Here is an 18727-nt window from a genome sequence, read left to right on the forward strand (position 1 = left end):
ACACTTTGGTGTAAGAGGAGAGAGACATAGAAAGAGAGAGCAGAACACTTTGTTCCAGAACAGAGCACCACGGGCTGTTTTATATCATTGTTCTGTTTTACTAACTCAGCCAGTGTTCTGACAACAAAGTGTTTTAGAGACCAGCATTGCATTTCCTGCTTCTTTAAACAGAAAAAGAAAAAATCTTTTTGTGATGCCCATTGATGATGTCATAATGCTAAGTGTGTTTGTCTGATTCATTGGCATGGAGGTTTGCAAGACGGAGGAAGAGAAGAGAGGAGGAAAGCAGGTTGGTGTATAACAAGCAAATAAAAGAAAACTTGGCTATGAGAAGGCTTCTAAAAAATAACTGCTTCTAAAGTTTAACAAGTACACTATTTTACACATTTATAATAACAATAATAATTGAAATAATTTTATTTATGACTCATTTTTTAACAAATTGCTTTGAAATATTACAATACAATTTACTTTAAGAAAAATGGAATTTATAAAGATTATAAATAGGCACTAACAAAATATGCCACTCTCATTATATACAGTAATAACCATCATCATCAGAAAAGCAGATGTAAATGCATTGATATTTTATTATTAGATGTGATACCCATGGCCCTACTCAAGATAAAACGAGTTTAGAAGATGGATGAATTATCACATACTTAAAAGACTGGCATGTGGCTACTGCGGTTTTCACGGATCCTTCACAGCTCCTGCATACTGTGTGCAAATCTTAGACACCATCTGTGCTGAGTTTGCACATTCTCTCCATATCTGTTTGGGATTTTTTTTTCAGGAACTTTCAGGAACTCCGGTTTTCCTTCCTTCGGCGCAAAGTGGTGCAGGTTAGGGTGAATGTCAATGCTAAAATGGCTTTGAATGAGAGGTTGTGGATTTGTGTGGAAATATGCCATGCGATATCAGTTGCGAAACATTGGCAGGATTTGTTAGATTTCAGCCAGGGTTCCTCTCCTGGCTGGGGTTCAAATTCTTGTTTTATGTCTTTTTTGTTCATTTCTTGGTCTTTTATTTATGTTGCTGTGACTTTTGTTAACTATTTGCTTTATTGATTATGTCTGTAATAGTATGTTCCTTGTGTGTTTCGGGTGATTCCCATCTAATAGGATTGAGGGCAGTCCCTTACAGTGACGGGCCACATTGTGACCCTATAATTAAATTAACTTGAGTCTGGCAATGAAAGGAAGAGCTGGGTTGCTTGCAGCCTGGCATCTCCCTGTTACCAGGACATCTATAGTGATGGTGGACTAGTGTTATGAGGGCAAAGAACCATAAGTTTGATGCAACAGGGAAGTGTAATCCATTTTATTTCAAAGCAAACAATATCCAATCAATAAAGTACAGTGCAAATTCTTAATTAAATAAATAACATATAAATAATCTAATAAAACACAAGTGCTCCTAGTGGGTGTTTAAAATCAAAAATAAAACTTTGGATTTAAAATCGGAAAATTGGGTACCTTTACTGCTATTTTCTTTGGAGCCACAGCATTTCTGTTTCCCGTCTCCCCCCTCTTACTCATTGGGTAGCGAGGCCAGGACAACTGCAAGTACATTCATTCAATGGCTTGCATCCTAGCCACCTCATCCAGCAAGGATAGGTTAATGCCCCCATAGGCTCCAGGGTGTTAATGAGCTCCCTAAAATATCTGTCTTTTAACAATTTACTTCTGCATGTGAACACTTGGTTGTTTCATGCAGAGGGGTTGATTCCCACTCTTAATCATTGCATCACGCTGGGGAAGTGGGGACATGGTGATTTCGACGTGTGGACACTTGATCGTTTCATCAAGCAGGGAGGTCAGGGTTGCAAGATGAAAAGGCACATTGTGATCATGAGACCCTAGGCATGTACCCAGGATACACTCAAATAGATCCTCCACTGTCAGACAGTCACTGCTGGGATACCCAAAACCCAGCTCAATCGTCCCACCACCATCCTTAGGCGTTCGTAGGACAACTCTCAAAGCCAATCATGACAAAAATGACCCACACCTAGAACACAGTTTCTCTCAACCTGATTGCCTTGCCTCCTGTCTATCGCACTAACTCACACTTCCGATCCTCCTCTTCGTCTTTTTCAAACCATCTTTCTTCATTTCATTCCATTTGTTATTTCTTCCTTCTCGCTTTTTCTCCAACCTCTCTCTGTCCTGCTCAGCATGTCACTGTTTTGCTGTTGACAGATCACACCGTAGTATTTCTTGCTACTTACTGTAACCCAAATCTGCCAAGGTGGCTATAAACTATAAAAAAAAAAACGGACATATGGGAGAAGTACCTGTTTGCCAAATTTAAAATGCATGGCCTAAAAAACAACCATAAAGAACAAATAAATTAAAAATAAAAGATTGTATAGAAACTGAAATGGCACGATACTCTCAAATCTGTTTAAGCCATTTCATGGCTAAGGCAGTCTTGATCCTATCCTAGCAGCATTGGGCACAAGGCAGAGACCCACCTTGGACAAAATGCCATATCCATCATAGGGTTTACTCAGTGCTCACACCCACACAGGGCCAATTTAGAATCACCAATCATTCTAATTTAAGGATGTGTGGAGGATAATTGGAGAAAAACGGTCACAGACAGGAGAGATCACGCAAATGGCAAATGGGCAGCAATTGGATCTGTGAGGGAGCAACACTAACCACTGAGAAAGTAAATAAATGATCATAAGCATACAATACTGTCAGGTCAGGTTCTTCTTTACTGACATATTGTTCACATAGCTGAAGGCTCCAGTTAGCAACTGGAACAGTGTTATCTCCGCTTTACACCCAAACTATGTTATCTAATTGTTTAGATTAAAAACAGTGTGCCTAGACTAGAAGCTCCTTTTGTGTTGGTGATGTTCACTGCTTACATTATTCATCCATCACTTTCTATAATGCAAATCCATTTGCATAGACTCCGCAGTCCAGTTCCAACTTTTATCAACATGCTTTGGAATTCAACACCCATGTAATGCTATTTAAATTCAAAAATAATATAGAGGCATAAGCTTTTTCCTAATGTAAAAATGTGTTATGTATGCATGTATGTATAACACTCAGATCGACTTACAATTTACATAGCTTCAAATATACAGGCAATGTACTTTTTTTGAATTGCAAAAACATAAGTGTTAGAGTAATTTGTCAATGTTGGCACGTTTCCCCTGAATGTGCTTTGTAATGACTTGGCAATCGATGCTGTTGGGTTAGTCTTTGGCCCCCCACATCCCTATATTTAGATTAAGCAGATTTGAAAATGGATAGATCATTTACCTATTAAATAATTATTTGAATCCAAATTTTATATAGATATTACTAAAATTAGACTGTTAGAAAATATAGTGTCCCATTCATTCAGTCATCTCTTGTCTAAGCCTGCTTAATGCTGAAGAGGGTTGTAAAGAGTGAAAGCCTATGATCGCATCACCTGCAAGTGCCAGGCTCAGTTAGTCACTTCCGATCAACTTAGATTATTTAATTAAACAAGCAGCAGTTCTTCAAATCATGGAAGGAAATCATAGCAAATTAAGACAAAACAAATGCACAGAAGCAGCAATCAAAATTAAACTCAAAGTCATTTGCTACAATGTAATAACTCTACCCACTTTGCTACCTTGGCATGTCTGTGAAGAATATGTTTAAACTATAAAATGAACTTTTTTTACTTAAAAAATTGAATAATTAGACACAGTCGCATCAGCTACTCAAAACAGTTTTCATAGCTGTAAGCAAATCTGAATGAAGGGTCTGTCTGCTTGACTAATAATCAAGTAAGAAACACATGTTGGCACCATGTTATGAACATGACAGCCACAAGTTCCAGAAAAAAAAACATGATAGTAGAAGGGCTGTTTGTCTTCTTTTCTATGCATATTTTTAATGAATAGCATTCAGCGACAACATCAAGGTCCCATATACAGTACCAGCGTGAATAGGTCTTTTCTGCCTTGCAAGCTGTCAGTTATCTTTTCCTTTTCCACTATGCACCTTGCCATCAGCCTTCTAAGATAAACTTACACTGTCTTGTAATAAGAGGTGTGTTTGCTTCTCCCACAATCTTATTTGCATTAGTCTGTCAAGCAAACCCCTGTAATGGATAGATGCTGTGGGGTGAAGGCATCTATCCAGATAGCTTCACGATAAGGCAGCATTGACAATGAACACGATACCAGTTCATTCCTGGGCATACTCACAAATATGCACACTTTCGCATACACTGGGCTTATTTGTGACTGCAAATTAAGATAACACTAATTTTGGTTTTGGAGGAAAATTGGAGAATGTGTAGAAAGTGCTAGATCATTATAGCTGTAGCCACACATTTGTTTTTTTCGCTTATTGAAATATTTACAAACAACATGACATCTTCGAACCCACTTAATCTTTTTCAGGGTGAGGGACAGTGAGAACTAGAATTTTATTCGACAGAACTAGGTTCAAGGCTTGACCCAATCTAAAAAAGTGTGCCAGGCAAGTTTTTGAGAAACCCGTTAAATTCAAATTGTCCAACAACCTAAAATTTTTCTAAACACTTACCAAGTTTTAGTCAGTCATTCTCCAACCTGCTATATCCTAACACAGGGTCACAGCGGTCTGCTGGAGCCAATCCCAGCCAACACAGGGTGCAAGGCAAGAACAAATCCCCAGGCAAGGTGCCAGCCCACCACAGGACACATACTCACAAACACTAGGGACAATTTAGGATCACCAATGCGCCTAATCTGCATGTCTTTGGACTGAGGGAAGAAACCCACGCAGACATGGGGAGAACATGCAAACTCCACGCAGGGAGGACCCAGGAAGTGAAACCAGGTCTCCTTACTGCGAGGTAGCAGCGCTACCACTGCGTCACCGCGCTGCCCGTTATCAAGCTTTATATTTATCTTATTCACATTCAACAAATCTAAGTGGCACACTGATATTCTCCATTTTGGTAGGTGTTTAGCAGCTAACTAAATTATGTTACCAAGGTGGTATGTAGCCACTCAAGAAAACAACACGATAAAGAATGCTGTAAAGAATATACACCTCTGCCAAAACTACATTTCCTTTAACTTCGTTTTATAAAACTTGTCAACCGGACAAACTTGGTGGTGCATTTTGTTCCTTTTCAATCTCCAAATTGACCCTTAGTTTTGGAATGAATTATGGTCGTGAACCGAGGTTCCACTGTACTATACACCACAAAATGTAACAAGAAGGTAATGCATAGTTTAGTACTGTACACCAGTTATAGGTTGAAAGTGGAACTGTTTTGAACACTCCTTGTGTATATCCCAAAAGTCAGAGCTATGTAAATGTAAATCGGACTTGATATCATTTAGATGTTCTTTATATCCTGCTAAATTCGAATTGTATGTTAGCATTTGATATCCTAACATAAAACAAAACAAAATTGCTTAGTTATCAGATGCACTGTTATTCTTATTTTCAGTTTTTATAAGAAAGAACATTTGACTGCTAAGTCATTGTTGGCCAAGAGTGCAACAGAAGAGAACAATGTGTGTGTGTGTGTGTGTGTTTCTTCAGTTCTGCCATGGTGTGCACACATGTTAATAGCACAACACGGTATGATTCTCTCTCTCCCTCTCTCTTGCTCTCCCCGCCTCTCTCTTTTACCACTATGATGGATGTCCCTTATAATCCTGCTGACATGTGCATTAATTTGATATGAAACAAAAGAAGAAACATTGCCACTTAAGATTACATGGCTGGAGACACCAAGAAAATTGAATTGTTTTAAAATACAAGTAAATGTTTTATTTGTTTTAGATAATTAAACATAATATTACAGATACATGAAATATACACTAGATATACTTAAACTTCAATGTGAAGGAAGTGTTTTTTGACCAATATTGACATTGAGATTTTCAGCTGTTTTCTGCCATTTGGAAATATTTAAAAATGAACAAAAAGTACTTGCTTTTCTAAAATATCAGCTCTTTCTGAAAGGAAGTTTCTTCTACTATCTGTATCATTAAAAGACACCAGTTTCCACTGTGGGGATTTTAGCCGCACCTGTGGAGACCCATGGGGCAGCCTGGTTGTTTTCGAAATGGCAGAGTGATTTCAACTTTCTCTTTCTGCTACCACATTATGGTGCACCATCTTTGATAATTTCAGAAGTGTTCAAGAGCTTCAAATGATTCAGACCAGCCTCCAACACTGAACATTTTGAAAACAAACAAATTCATATGTGCATCATCTAGTTATTTTCAGATCTACTAATAAGGACACAAGCTCACAGTAGCTTCACAAGGTACAAATCAGGCCATAGATGGAACACCAGTCTATCACAGCTAACAAATAAGTAATTCAGTTTTGCAATTGATTCATTGAAATTTAGAGTATAAATCAATGGTGGACATTATGGAAAATAGTATTCAATTCAATTTGTACTTGTAAAGCCCGACTTCTCTTATAGTCTTGTTAAAAATACTCAATTTTCACACCTAATTAACCCAATTCAAGGTCAAGTGTTGGCCTGAGCTTATCCTGGTATCACCAGACACACGGCAAGAAAGCAACCCTGGATAAGTTAACAAATACACACACGCACACACAGAAGCTACAACAACCTAACATTTAAATTAATGGTAAATGAATTAAAAAAACGTCAGAGAGACATGAGAATAATGTACAGACTACTTAATGTTGATAGATTGGATACTATGATCCTTAAAAGACTTCAGACTGGACTCCTTCTAATGCTTATAATGTCATAATTTATTTTAAGCTTGTAAAAGGGATGACAAAGAGTGGAAAAAGTTTAGCTCACAACAACAAAGCTGATGCTTTTCAGAACAGAGGGCTCGACTCAAGAAACCAGGGCTCAGTAAACCTTACTGTCCTCATCGAATTCAGATGCAAGGATCCTTGGATGTTGGTTTACAGCACTGCCTGCAAAGTCCTGAAAGACAGGAGCCTGGCACGGCACGATGAGACCATGCCGAGAGTACAAGTAAAAAGGATTAGCTAGAATATGATCGAGGTTCTTTTAAAATTTTAGGTATAGTGAAAGCATGGGGTACACAATTTTCTGTTTCATTTCATAAGAACATCAGAACAAAAGAGATCTGACAAATGAGAGGAGACCATTCAATCAATAAAGCCTGTTTGCTTGCCACCCCAATATGTTATCCACATTCTTCTAAACGTTTGTCAAGGTTTCTGCTTTCACTACATGTCTTGGTAGTTTATTCCAGAGTCCCACAACTTTTTGCATAAAGAAGTGCTTAATGGCTTCAGTCTTAATTGCACTTTCATTTAATTTCCACTGATGTCCTTTCACTTTCCATTTTTATTGGAAACTTCAGCCCTGAGTGAACACAGAAGGTTTGAGTCTAAGGTAGAAGATTTTGCTGCTGGTTTTGCAGAGGCTACATTTTCAGAAGCCTATGGCTGTTTTATGATGGACCAATTGCTTTACTTCTTAGCCTCTCTGGGTGAACCAAGCAAAGTGTAAATCTTTTTGAGCAAAGACTCTAAACAGGTCCAACATTCAAAGTTAGAACTCTAGCATTGAGAGACTGAAATACTAAATACCATGTGACTGTATTAAACATTATAAAATCAAAATAGTTATAAAAAAAAGCAAAGTTAACATGGAGCAAAAACTGAAAATAGCCAATGCTGTGCATGAAAACAGTGTCTATTTGTCTCTCTGGTCTTAACAGCAGATCATTTTGGAAGTGGTGTACCCAGAAAAATACTTAGGAAGCAAAGCTTAATAAAAAATGAACCTTTATTAAAGAAAAATAACTACATGGAGAGAGAAAGAATGGGATAACTCAAAGTAAAAATAAAAAGAGGTACACAACAAACCTGCTGCACCACTGGGCCTTACTAAACAGATTTTGGGCTCCTGGTAATCAGGTGAGGTGGCTAATCTAGCACAAAGCTCTCCATAGACCTCCCTTCATTTGCTCCGAGGGCACAAGGCTAAAACTCACTTGGTACCTCCAGGTTTCCACACACCCCTTAGCTTTTCATTAACCCTAAAGGGCCAGCATCCCCTTTAGCAACCAGGGGGACTTGCTGCCCATGCTACTTCTTCTTTGGTCCAAATCTAAAAAGAGAGTCAGACATCCATGCCAGTAGCTGGATCATATGCATCCTTGCATCATGGGGGAATATTACATATTTCCCACCAGGCTTCGTCTATATCTCTAATACTGGTGCCCCTGGGCACAAAGCATATATAAAGGGTGTACTACCCCTGTAGCAGCCCCTACTTTGACAATTCAAACAGAATACATTAAAGTTTTAACATTGGCTCCAGTATGGGCAATGATACATTTACTTCAAGATTTTATTCCATGATCATTAGGTTTAATTTAATTTTAGATAGATAGATAGATAGATAGATAGATAGATAGATAGATAGATAGATAGATAGATAGATAGATAGATAGATAGATAGATAGATAGATAGATAGATAGATAGATAGATACTTTATTAACCCAAGGGGAAATTCACAGGAAATTTTAATGGCAGTGACACCATTGTAGGACAGTGGGAGGAAAAAGAATGAGTAAGAGTGCCAACAAAGGAAAACTAGTACTACAATTATTAAAAGAACAATGCCATTTAAAGAAGCAGCACCAACAAGAACTGAACAAAACATAAATACTGTATTCTCAAACTTACTTAATCCAATTTAGTATCTCAGGGAGGCAAATACTATCCAGGTATATGGATATGTTTTGTGAAATTTTGCACTATGTATGGATAAAGAAATTACAGAAGGGATGCTAATGCTTGTGGTGCACCGCCTGTGGGAATGTAAAAGCAATGCACTTTATTGCTAATGCCATAACAAAATATGTTCCTTCCATATTCTTATAAATGCTGTAGCACTGCTGCAGGGATTTTTATAATACTGTACATGCCGCCAAGTCAAATGTTTGTGTTCATTTTGGTTTTCAAAGTATTACAGTGAAAAAAGCGCTTAATATAAAATCTACAGCAGGGGCTATCATATTAAAATAAAGTACCCCGGCACACTACAAACTAGCACTGTTACTTCATCTCCATCTGACAGGTGTACTTTGAGGCCAATTTATACTGAACTTAAAATTCAAAAACTAATTGAATCAAATAGACAACTGAGAGGCAAGTAATCTCACTTGAGATCATTTGTGACATTCAGCTGCAATGTTTGCATCCTAACTGGCCAATGTGCAATGAAACTCTGTAAGTGAAAAAAAAGGACTAATGTTTTCAGAATTAAAAAGTAAGGAGATGTGAAGATTACCGGATGTCTTTCCTCATATTTTATGAACAATGTCCTTTCATTATTATTTGAAACTGCATCTTGTTCAACATGTCTTGGTTATGCATGACTGTTTAATAATTCAGCATGAAAATAACATGTTATGGGTCTACGTGTCCTCTTGGCAAGATATACAGTACAGAAAATTATATACAAACGTGAGCACATTCTAACAATATAATAACATGAAGCATTTTATTCTCAGTCATTGGTTGATAGTCATACTATAAACAAAAATAGCTTCTCTCCCATGCGTACACCTAGTTCGAAATTTAGATGATGTACTGATATTGGTATTGTGTACCCAGGGCAGTCCCTAGGAAGTTGACCATATATATATTTGTATGTATATGAAATAAAAGTCACAAAAATATGTGCTTAAAGCTGCCAGTTTTATTTTCAGATGCACTTACAGTTCTGCAGTAGAAATAATAGAGGTTGTCAATTTTTCTGTGTCATTTATCAAGTAAATCAACTTTTTTGGGTCATGAAGAAAGCTGATGAAATGCACTGAGTACATTAAGAGTTAATTAAAATATTAGTATCATTAATTCAAAATATAAGGCTTATTCACAAGATAACCACAGCAGTTTACTTTCAAAAAGCATACTTTTCTAACTTTAATAACTTTCACAGCAGCTAACTCTCCTATTAATTCCTTACAATCTAATCTGCTAGCACTTTTGCAATAGAGACCATAGCCAATCCACTCAAACTGTCTTGAGAAATTCATTTTTTATTTGAAGAACAACTGAAAAGTCTTTTTTTGTTGAAGACTCGTGAAAATACAAGTGTCCCAACACACTAGAGTACCTGTTAAACTATAATTTGTCATCTCCAGCACATCAGATAAAAGAGTCTGAATGGTTTACTAGTGAATTTCACAAGTATTCCCTCATTAGGCCGGGCAAGGGTCAAGTGGAATTACAGTGTGGAGTTTTATCTTATAAGTTATTGATAAAGTTTAACTATATATATGAATGGATGACTTTTAATATAATAGATTTTCATATTAGTAACCTCAGCCTTGTCAGAAATCAGCCTATCAAAAAAAATTCCCATTGTGACAGCAAGTCAACAGTGCTATACTTCTGTCAAACTGAATCAACTTAGTCCATGTTTTCAATGATCACCCAGTGCCCACCCTGGCAACATAAGGTGCAAGGCAGATATGCCCGCGCAAAAAGTTGAAACAGAGCTTGTTGTGCAAATACAGGCACCAGACACCCAGGGGGACATGCAAACTCCTGATGGGGGCTTAAATTTTTTTTTTACTTGAGGTAAAGGGAAGTAAAAATCTACAGTGAATCCTTTGCATATCATTAAAGTAGAAAACTTCTCAACTGAATTTTAATTACATTCGTAATAAAGAAGTACACTGCAGGTCCTTCACCAAAAATGGGGCCTAGTGAAGTGTGCCCATTTAATACTACTTAAGGATTGGCCTATAATTAAAATTATAATTAAGTATGTCTAGTCTTACTGAGCAACCTGGTGAGATTTGTGAAATCTATTTCCACAATTAAAAAAATAAGAATTGAGTTTTTTATTTGTTGTAATAGACACATTTTTTTCTTACATGGTTATGATATTAAGTTTAACTTTTGACAAATAAAAAGGAATAATTCATTATAATATATTGTAGAATGAAACTGCCATACATAATATTTTAAAGCTGCACATATCTCAGTCTGCGGTGGGCTGACGCCCTGCCCGGGATTTGTTTCCTGCCTTGTGGCCTGTGTTGGCTGGGATTGGCTCCAGCAGACCCCCGTGACCCTGTAGTTAGGATATAGCGGGTTGGATAATGGATGGATGAATGGACATATCTTAAATAGAATTGTAACATGACTCAGTATTTGGATAATATTGTATTGTGGGGTCCATGGCAATCCCCACCCCAATAAACAGTATCAAATATGAGGAAATTAGAGTATCATTTTAAACATGTTTATGGCTTCTTCTGTGTTTTGAACGTGACATAAGCAGATTAATGTAAAACCAGATTGACTGAGATTTCTCGTAATGTTTCTTTTTAAGACAAGATTTTAGTTTCCAGTTTATACTTCACTCTAAAACCTAGCACAGAAAGAGGAAATTTGGATTAAATTTAAAAAAACTCTTCAGAACATTCAGCTGTAAATCTGATTTCTTGAATTGAGGTTAAATGAATTAGGAACAATGCCAGTCAATAAAGAAATATTAATTGTATCTATGATTAGTTCCTGCTTTGTGCCTAGTGCTGTTTAGATGGTACTCAGCCTTCCATGACACTCAAATAAATTAGATACGAAATCATAACCTATATGGGCCAGGTGAGTTCTTCAAAATGTGGCAGATCAAATGTAAGTCAAATGTAAAATTTCCAGTAAAAAAAAAAAATTCAAAGCATTCACAAAAGTTTTTTTTTTATCTCATTCCAGTATAATGTTGCAGGAGGCCATTGCATCTCCTGGTAGCATAAGACATAAAGCAAGGAACAAGTCTGATTGCACTGCCAGTCCGTCACTGGACACATTAAATACAGAATAATACTTTCAAATTTAAACAATTAGTGGAATGCAAACAGGATTAGTGTCTTCATATTTAAAAATCACTTTTCAAATGGTAGCACATGTCCAAAGGCATGCAGGTTAAGTGAACTGGTCACACTAAATTGTGTGTGGTCACCCTGAAATGGACTGGTATCCTATCCAGGGTTTGTCCCTGCCTTGCACCCTTTGCTACCTGGGACAGGATCCAGGTCTGGATTGAGCCATTTGGAGAATGACATGACTTTTCAAATCATACATTCACATTTTCATATAATAGTTGATAAAATAATTGCTTTAAAATAATCCACTATTGTAACAAAAAACTTAGTATTGGTTATTTTTCTGGTACAAGCTGACTTTTCCCCATTGTACTGTATATGGCCTTTTTAATTTACAGTGCCCAGCCATCTGTATGAAAAATATGCACTGTGCAAAATCTATTTACATTCTTACATGCTGGGTGTGTAAGTATGTGTGTGTTTTCACTATTATACAGATAGAAAGCACCAAAGGAAAATCTAAGTATTAAAATCTAGACACGTTTAAGCATTACTGAATAATAACTGTATAATAGAAATTATAATTGCACTTGAATTACTGTGTAGCCTAAGGCAAAAAACAAATGCTAAGTAAAAATGTACTACACTTCTGTTGCCTGGTTAATATCTGCACCCATTTTTTAAAAATATATAAAGAATGGTCTGTCTAGTGTAAACCTGACCTTAACAAGCATTTAATTAAACAGTGATGGTATTTGCTCTTTATTTATTTTGAATTCCTATACCTGATGTTATAACTAGGTTATCTTTAGTACGTGGCACACAATCTTTAATTACTTGGTGTGGGTGCTCTTTGTAGCTCACTTTTCTATGACATGTTTCATTAATCCTACCTCCCCAATGCAGTTTAGGCTTAACAATAAATGAAATAACCATCCTTGGTTTATACCTGCCCTGTACCTAGTTCAGCTGGGACAGGCTCCAGCCCCACAAGCCTGATCTGGACTATGAGGATTTCATAATGGGAGTGTGGATAATCTGACAGTTCTGTAACAGCCTGGTGCCCCATTCAGTGTACCTTCCCACCAAGCACTCTGTTTGATTCAGTGAGGCTGAAGATCATGCAACTATGAACTGAGCGGAGTAAGAATGAAAATTGAAGGGTAGATGGATGAATAGAGTCAAGTAAAATTTACTGTCATGCCTCATAAGAGATCTGAAATGCTGCTTGGAAATACAGTATACAAATCTTAAGATAAATACATTGCAGATTGAAGAATCTGTATAAGCTAATACAACGATAACGAGAATGAAATTAATGCCTATGTCTATAACATCAGAGAATATAAAAGGCTTTAAAAATGTAAAGTGGGATATATTAAACAAGGTGGAAAGGATTCAGTTGCATCTTCATTGCTGACTCAGCAACAGAAATTATTCACTCTGTACCAATATGTTTTTGTTGGATCATTCCTAATGTTGGTGACTTCAAAGAAGAACTTGAGGCCTATTAGGCCTGTTCCTTTCATGGACACTGCTCTATCCAAATATTAATGCCTTTAAATATACAGTCATATGAAAAAGTTTGGGAACCCCTCTCAGCCTGCATAATAATGTCCTCTACTTTCAACAAAAAGATAATAGTGGTATGTCTTTCATTTCCTAGGAACATCTGAGTACTGGGGTGTTTTCTGAACAATGATTTTTAGCGAAGCAATATTTAGTTGTATGAAATTAAATCAAATGTGAAAAACTGGCTGTGCAAAAATGTGGGTACCCTTGTAATTTTGCTGATTTGAATGCATGGAACTGCTCAATACTGATTACTTGCAACACCAAATTGATTGGATTAGCTCGTTAAGCCTTGAACTTCATAGACAGGTGTGTCCAATCATGAGAAAAGGTATTTAAGATGGTAAATTGCAAGTTGTGCTTCCCTTTGACTCTCCTCTGAAGAGTGACAACATGGGATCCTCAAAGAAAACTCTCCAAAGATTGCTCAATATCATGGTTTAGGGGAAGGCTACAAAAAGCTATCTCAGAGGTTTAAACTCTGTTTAAACTCTGCACAGTTGCTGTTAAACCCAGGTCAGGCAGGCCAAGAAAAATACAGGAGCGGCATATGCGCAGGATTGCGAGAATGGTTACAGACAACCCACAGATCACCTCCAAAGACCTGCAAGAACATCTTGCTGCAGATGGTGTATCTGTACATCATTCTACAATTCAGTGGAATTTGCACAAAGAACATCTATATGGCAGGGTGATGAGAAAGAAGCCCTTTCTGCACTCACACCACAAACAGAGTTGCTTGTTGTATGCAAATGCTCATTTAGACAAACCAGATTCATTTTGGAACAGAGTGCTTTGGACTGATGAGTTTTAGTTATTTGGTCATAGCAAAAAGCGCTTTGCATGGCGGAAGAAGAACACTGCATTCCAAGAAAAACCTACCTACAGCCTACTGTCAAATTTGGTGGAGGTTCCATCATGCTGTGGGGCTGTGCAGCTAGTTCAGGGACTGGGGCCCTTGTTAAAGTTGAGGGTCGGATGAATTCAACCCAATATTCAAACAACACATTCTTCAGGATAATGTTCAAGCATCAGTCACAAAGTTGAAGTTATGCAGGGGTTGGATATTCCAACAAGACAATGACCCAAAACACAGTTCGAAATCTACAAAGGCATTCATGCAGAGGGAGAAGTACAATGTTCTGGAATGGCCGTCACAGTCCCCCAAGTTGAATATCATCGAAAATTTTTGGGATGATTTGAAGCAGGCTGTCCATGCTCGGCAGCCGCAAAATTTAACTGACTAGAGAGATTTTGTATGGAAGAATGGTCAAAAGTACCTCCATCCAGAATCCAGACACTCAGCAAAGGCTATAGGAGGCGTCTAGAGGCTGTTATATTTGCAAAAGGAGGCTCAACTAAGTATTGATGTAATATCTCTGTTGGGGTGCCCAAATTTATGCACCTGTCTAATTTTGTTATGATGCATATTGCATATTTTCTGTTAATCCAATAAACTTAATGTCACTGCTGAAATACTACTGTTTCCATAAGGCATGTCATATATAAAAAGGAAGTTGCTACTTTGAAAGCTCAGCCAATGATAAACAAAAATCCAAAGAATTAAGAGGGGTTACCGAACCTTTTTCACATGACTGTAAACCTGTGGCGTAGTCCAAGCAGGTCTGGCCTCATGTTACTGCCACCTAGAAGCTTTGACAGTAGCTGCTCTCTGTAATCCATCCAGGTGTTTTATGTGTGATTTCAGGGAGTTGTTTATTTTTACAATGTTTATTTTATTTATTTTTTGGAGCTCCTGTAAAATGCATTTTCCCTTTGGGGAAAAATAAAGTATAATCTATCTATCTATCTATCTATCTATCTATCTATCTATCTATCTATCTATCTATCTATCTATCTATCTATCCATCCTACATGAGTTAAAATAACATGACCCAAAAGAAGATCAAATATTAGATTGCAGCAGCAATTCTTTATTTAAGAAAGAAAGTGGGATAAGATCCAGCCCCCATGACACTGAGATGAATGGAGTACGGATTGAGAATGATAGGCACAGAAAATTAATACTTGTATAAAAGGTATTTTGTTATTTAGAAATTTTGTTACATAAAGATTTTTTTAAAAAATCATATAACTCAATGAAATGAAAAACAAACACCCTCTAGTAGTCACACCATTGAATTGGGATTTAAGTAGGAGAATGGTCTAAGTGTGCTGCTGAAACTACATTAATTGCGCGATGAGATTCATCAGGCTTAAATACTTCATGGAGTACTGTACAACATATGGCAACATAGATGACTATTTCCATAATGCTGTGACTACCATCTATTGATCACTGTGGTGTGACCTGCTCCACTGACCTTGGGGCTTTGATATCAACTTCAACATTGTCTACCCTTTATCCTTACCATGTTGTTTTAGTATACTAAACTAGATTATTTTGGGCTTATGCTTTCACTTTCACTTGTCTATACAAATTTTATGCAATTTATTTCGTGGTGCAGTTGTTAGTGCAGCTGCCTCCTGGATCAAGCACTTCTGGGTTTAATGCCATGTCCAGTTATTTACTGTATAAAGTTCACACATAGCTGATTCCAGGTTGGCTGTATGTTAGTGGCTCTCATGATGCACTGGTGCCCTGTCCAGAACTATTTCCTGTCATGTGCCTGAAACTGCTGGAATAGGCTGTGTCCCCCTGTGAGATATGCAGTACATTTATCTATCTATCTATCTATCTATCTATCTATCTATCTATCTATCTATCTATCTATCTATCTATCTATTTACTTACTGTATTTATTTACGCAGTTGGAGTACAAATAAGTTAACTGACCTGCTCAGTTATATACTGTACCTATCTATTCTTTCATGGATAGCACCCTTTCCATGGGATATAGCCACAAATGCAAAGTGGCGCCCATTTTTTTCTGTTTCTTTTTTTGTCAAGCCACAAAAGCCTATGCCTTACCATTTACCTCATCACTAAACCTGTTTCACACTACTGGAGCCAAGAGGTGTGTATTCTAGCAGCCTTTGATTTCACTTGGGAGGGGCAATGAAGTATTCATCATTGTAAGCCATAATGAGATCAATCAGAACAGACTATCTGGCATCTTTAACACAATACAGACCCTCTGAGGTATTGACTGCCACTGAGATAATCAAAGAGGTTGCAGGCCGTCTCCTTGTGAGACTTGGGGGCAGATCAGCCTCAGTATGATTAAACTCTGAGGAGCAGTGCCCACGTTTTGACTGGAGCCAATGTAAACTCCAAACATGCAAAAGCTCCTTGTGAATAACAGACAACGTGAAAGAGACTACACAAATAATGGTTAACTCATTAACTGGAGTGGATAAGCTTCAGTCTTTGATTTTCATTGCAAATGAAATGCCCATTTATTTCAAATACTACACAAACACAGTCAAGTAAATCTTATTGCAAACAATATTTTTTATTCTACTCCATTATATTTAATGTTTTCTGAATGTATTTAAACTTTTATTTCACTCTTATTTACCAAGCTGACTTCTGACACTACTTTATAAAACATACTATGGACAATAAGGGTGAATTAATCACAGCTTGGATCTGACAGCATTCAAGGGTTTAGCATTAAATATCATAACATACTGTAAATCAAGGTTATGGGTAAAGGAAACTATCCTGGTATCATTAGGCCCAAGACAAGAACCAACACTGGACTGGGCATCAGCCCCTCCTAGGGCCTATTCAGGCACACATTCACAGAGCCAATTTATGGATTAAGAATGTGATTAATTATTTAACTATTAAATCTCAGGAATTATACATTTAAAGAGATGACATTCTCCCTTTATGATATGGCTCATTATATTATTTACCAGGAGCAGTGATACCCCAACTTATGTTTAGATTTGTTGCTTGCATTTTTGTATTAATTCCTGTTTTTCTCCAAAATGCAAATTTATGTTGTGCACTTAGATCTACAACAATCTTATACATTTGCAGTCTATAAGCATCATTTGTTAAGGTTGAAATTACCATACATGCTTTTAAATAATAATGGTTCAAAACAAAAAAGATATATATGTATATATATATATATATATAAAATGCAAGAGGATTTTTATACTATAATATATGAAATAAAAAGCTGATTGTTAGAATTAAACATAACAAGTTTATCATTTTTGAATATGCACTTGTTCAATAATTGGCCCATTGATATATTGTACTATTAAAATATGTGACTGGTACACAAACATGTTTTTGCATTTATTTCATTCATTAAATAATGTCCAACAGAACAGCATGACAGTTCTCCATAGTACAAGTCCCAAACAATTTTATCAGGCTCCCTTATTTATGAAAAGCTTTATTTTTGGAGTAAGACAGTATGAATTAAGTCTTGCATCTCTGTCTATTGTATAGTCCATGCATACATTCATACAACACGGGATAGTCAGTTTCACAACATGGCTTTTTTATGATTTGGTTTAAAAATTAAGTGGTTCCTTTTTGTGCTATAAAGATGCAGGGCTTACATTTAATTTGTTCAGAAATTATAAAAACTATACAAAGTGCAACATAAACCTGACCTCATACATTTTATTGTACTTCTGTTGTTTATCACAAACTATTGGAAACAAACAAATTGGAAAAGGAGAAACCAGTGAGAGTAATTAACTACATCTAGCCACCCTTTTATTAATGAACTAGCTCAATCTAGTTCAGTGTTGTGGGGCACCATTTCTGTATCAGATCATACATAAAATGAAAAAATGGGTTAAAAAAGGGGGGAAAACAGCAACAGAAATACAGCAATATCTGCTGAAATTATCTGTACAAACTTCACTTCCTCTTTATGTTTGTTACGTTCTGAGCCAGCAGTGTAGATTTATCAGGAGGGTCCCTGCTTAGCTACTGACTTCCCCTGTGATCCTTGAGCAAGTCACTTAACCTCTTTGAGCCCTTTCTTTCTCATGCTGAAAACAGTGGTAAAATCATAAGGCTTCTAGTTCAAATCCCAGCTCTGCTACTGACTTTACTGTGGATGACCTTTGGCAAATCACTTGATCTCTCCCAGTTCTGTATTTTTTGATAACACAAAAGGACTAGAGCACTGTTGTAAAACTCGGCTACCAATTTATAGCCTCTAAAGACTGATCCTCCCATAGGAGTGAAAATTACTGCAAAGATGCTGTTGTCTTTTGGCCGACACAGAGACAGACTAGTAGCATTACTGATAAGCTCCCCTTAAATCCATCAAAGTAAGAATATCAGGTGAGCCAAAATCATTATTACAAGTAAATAACTATATACAGAGGTGTAAAAAATATAAACATATTTCCATGATTACTGTAGTGGTCTTGGGGTAAACTTGACC

The sequence above is a fragment of the Polypterus senegalus genome, chromosome 5 (genome assembly GCF_016835505.1).
Source record: "Polypterus senegalus isolate Bchr_013 chromosome 5, ASM1683550v1, whole genome shotgun sequence".
In the NCBI taxonomy this organism is placed as follows: Eukaryota; Metazoa; Chordata; class Cladistia; order Polypteriformes; family Polypteridae; genus Polypterus; species Polypterus senegalus.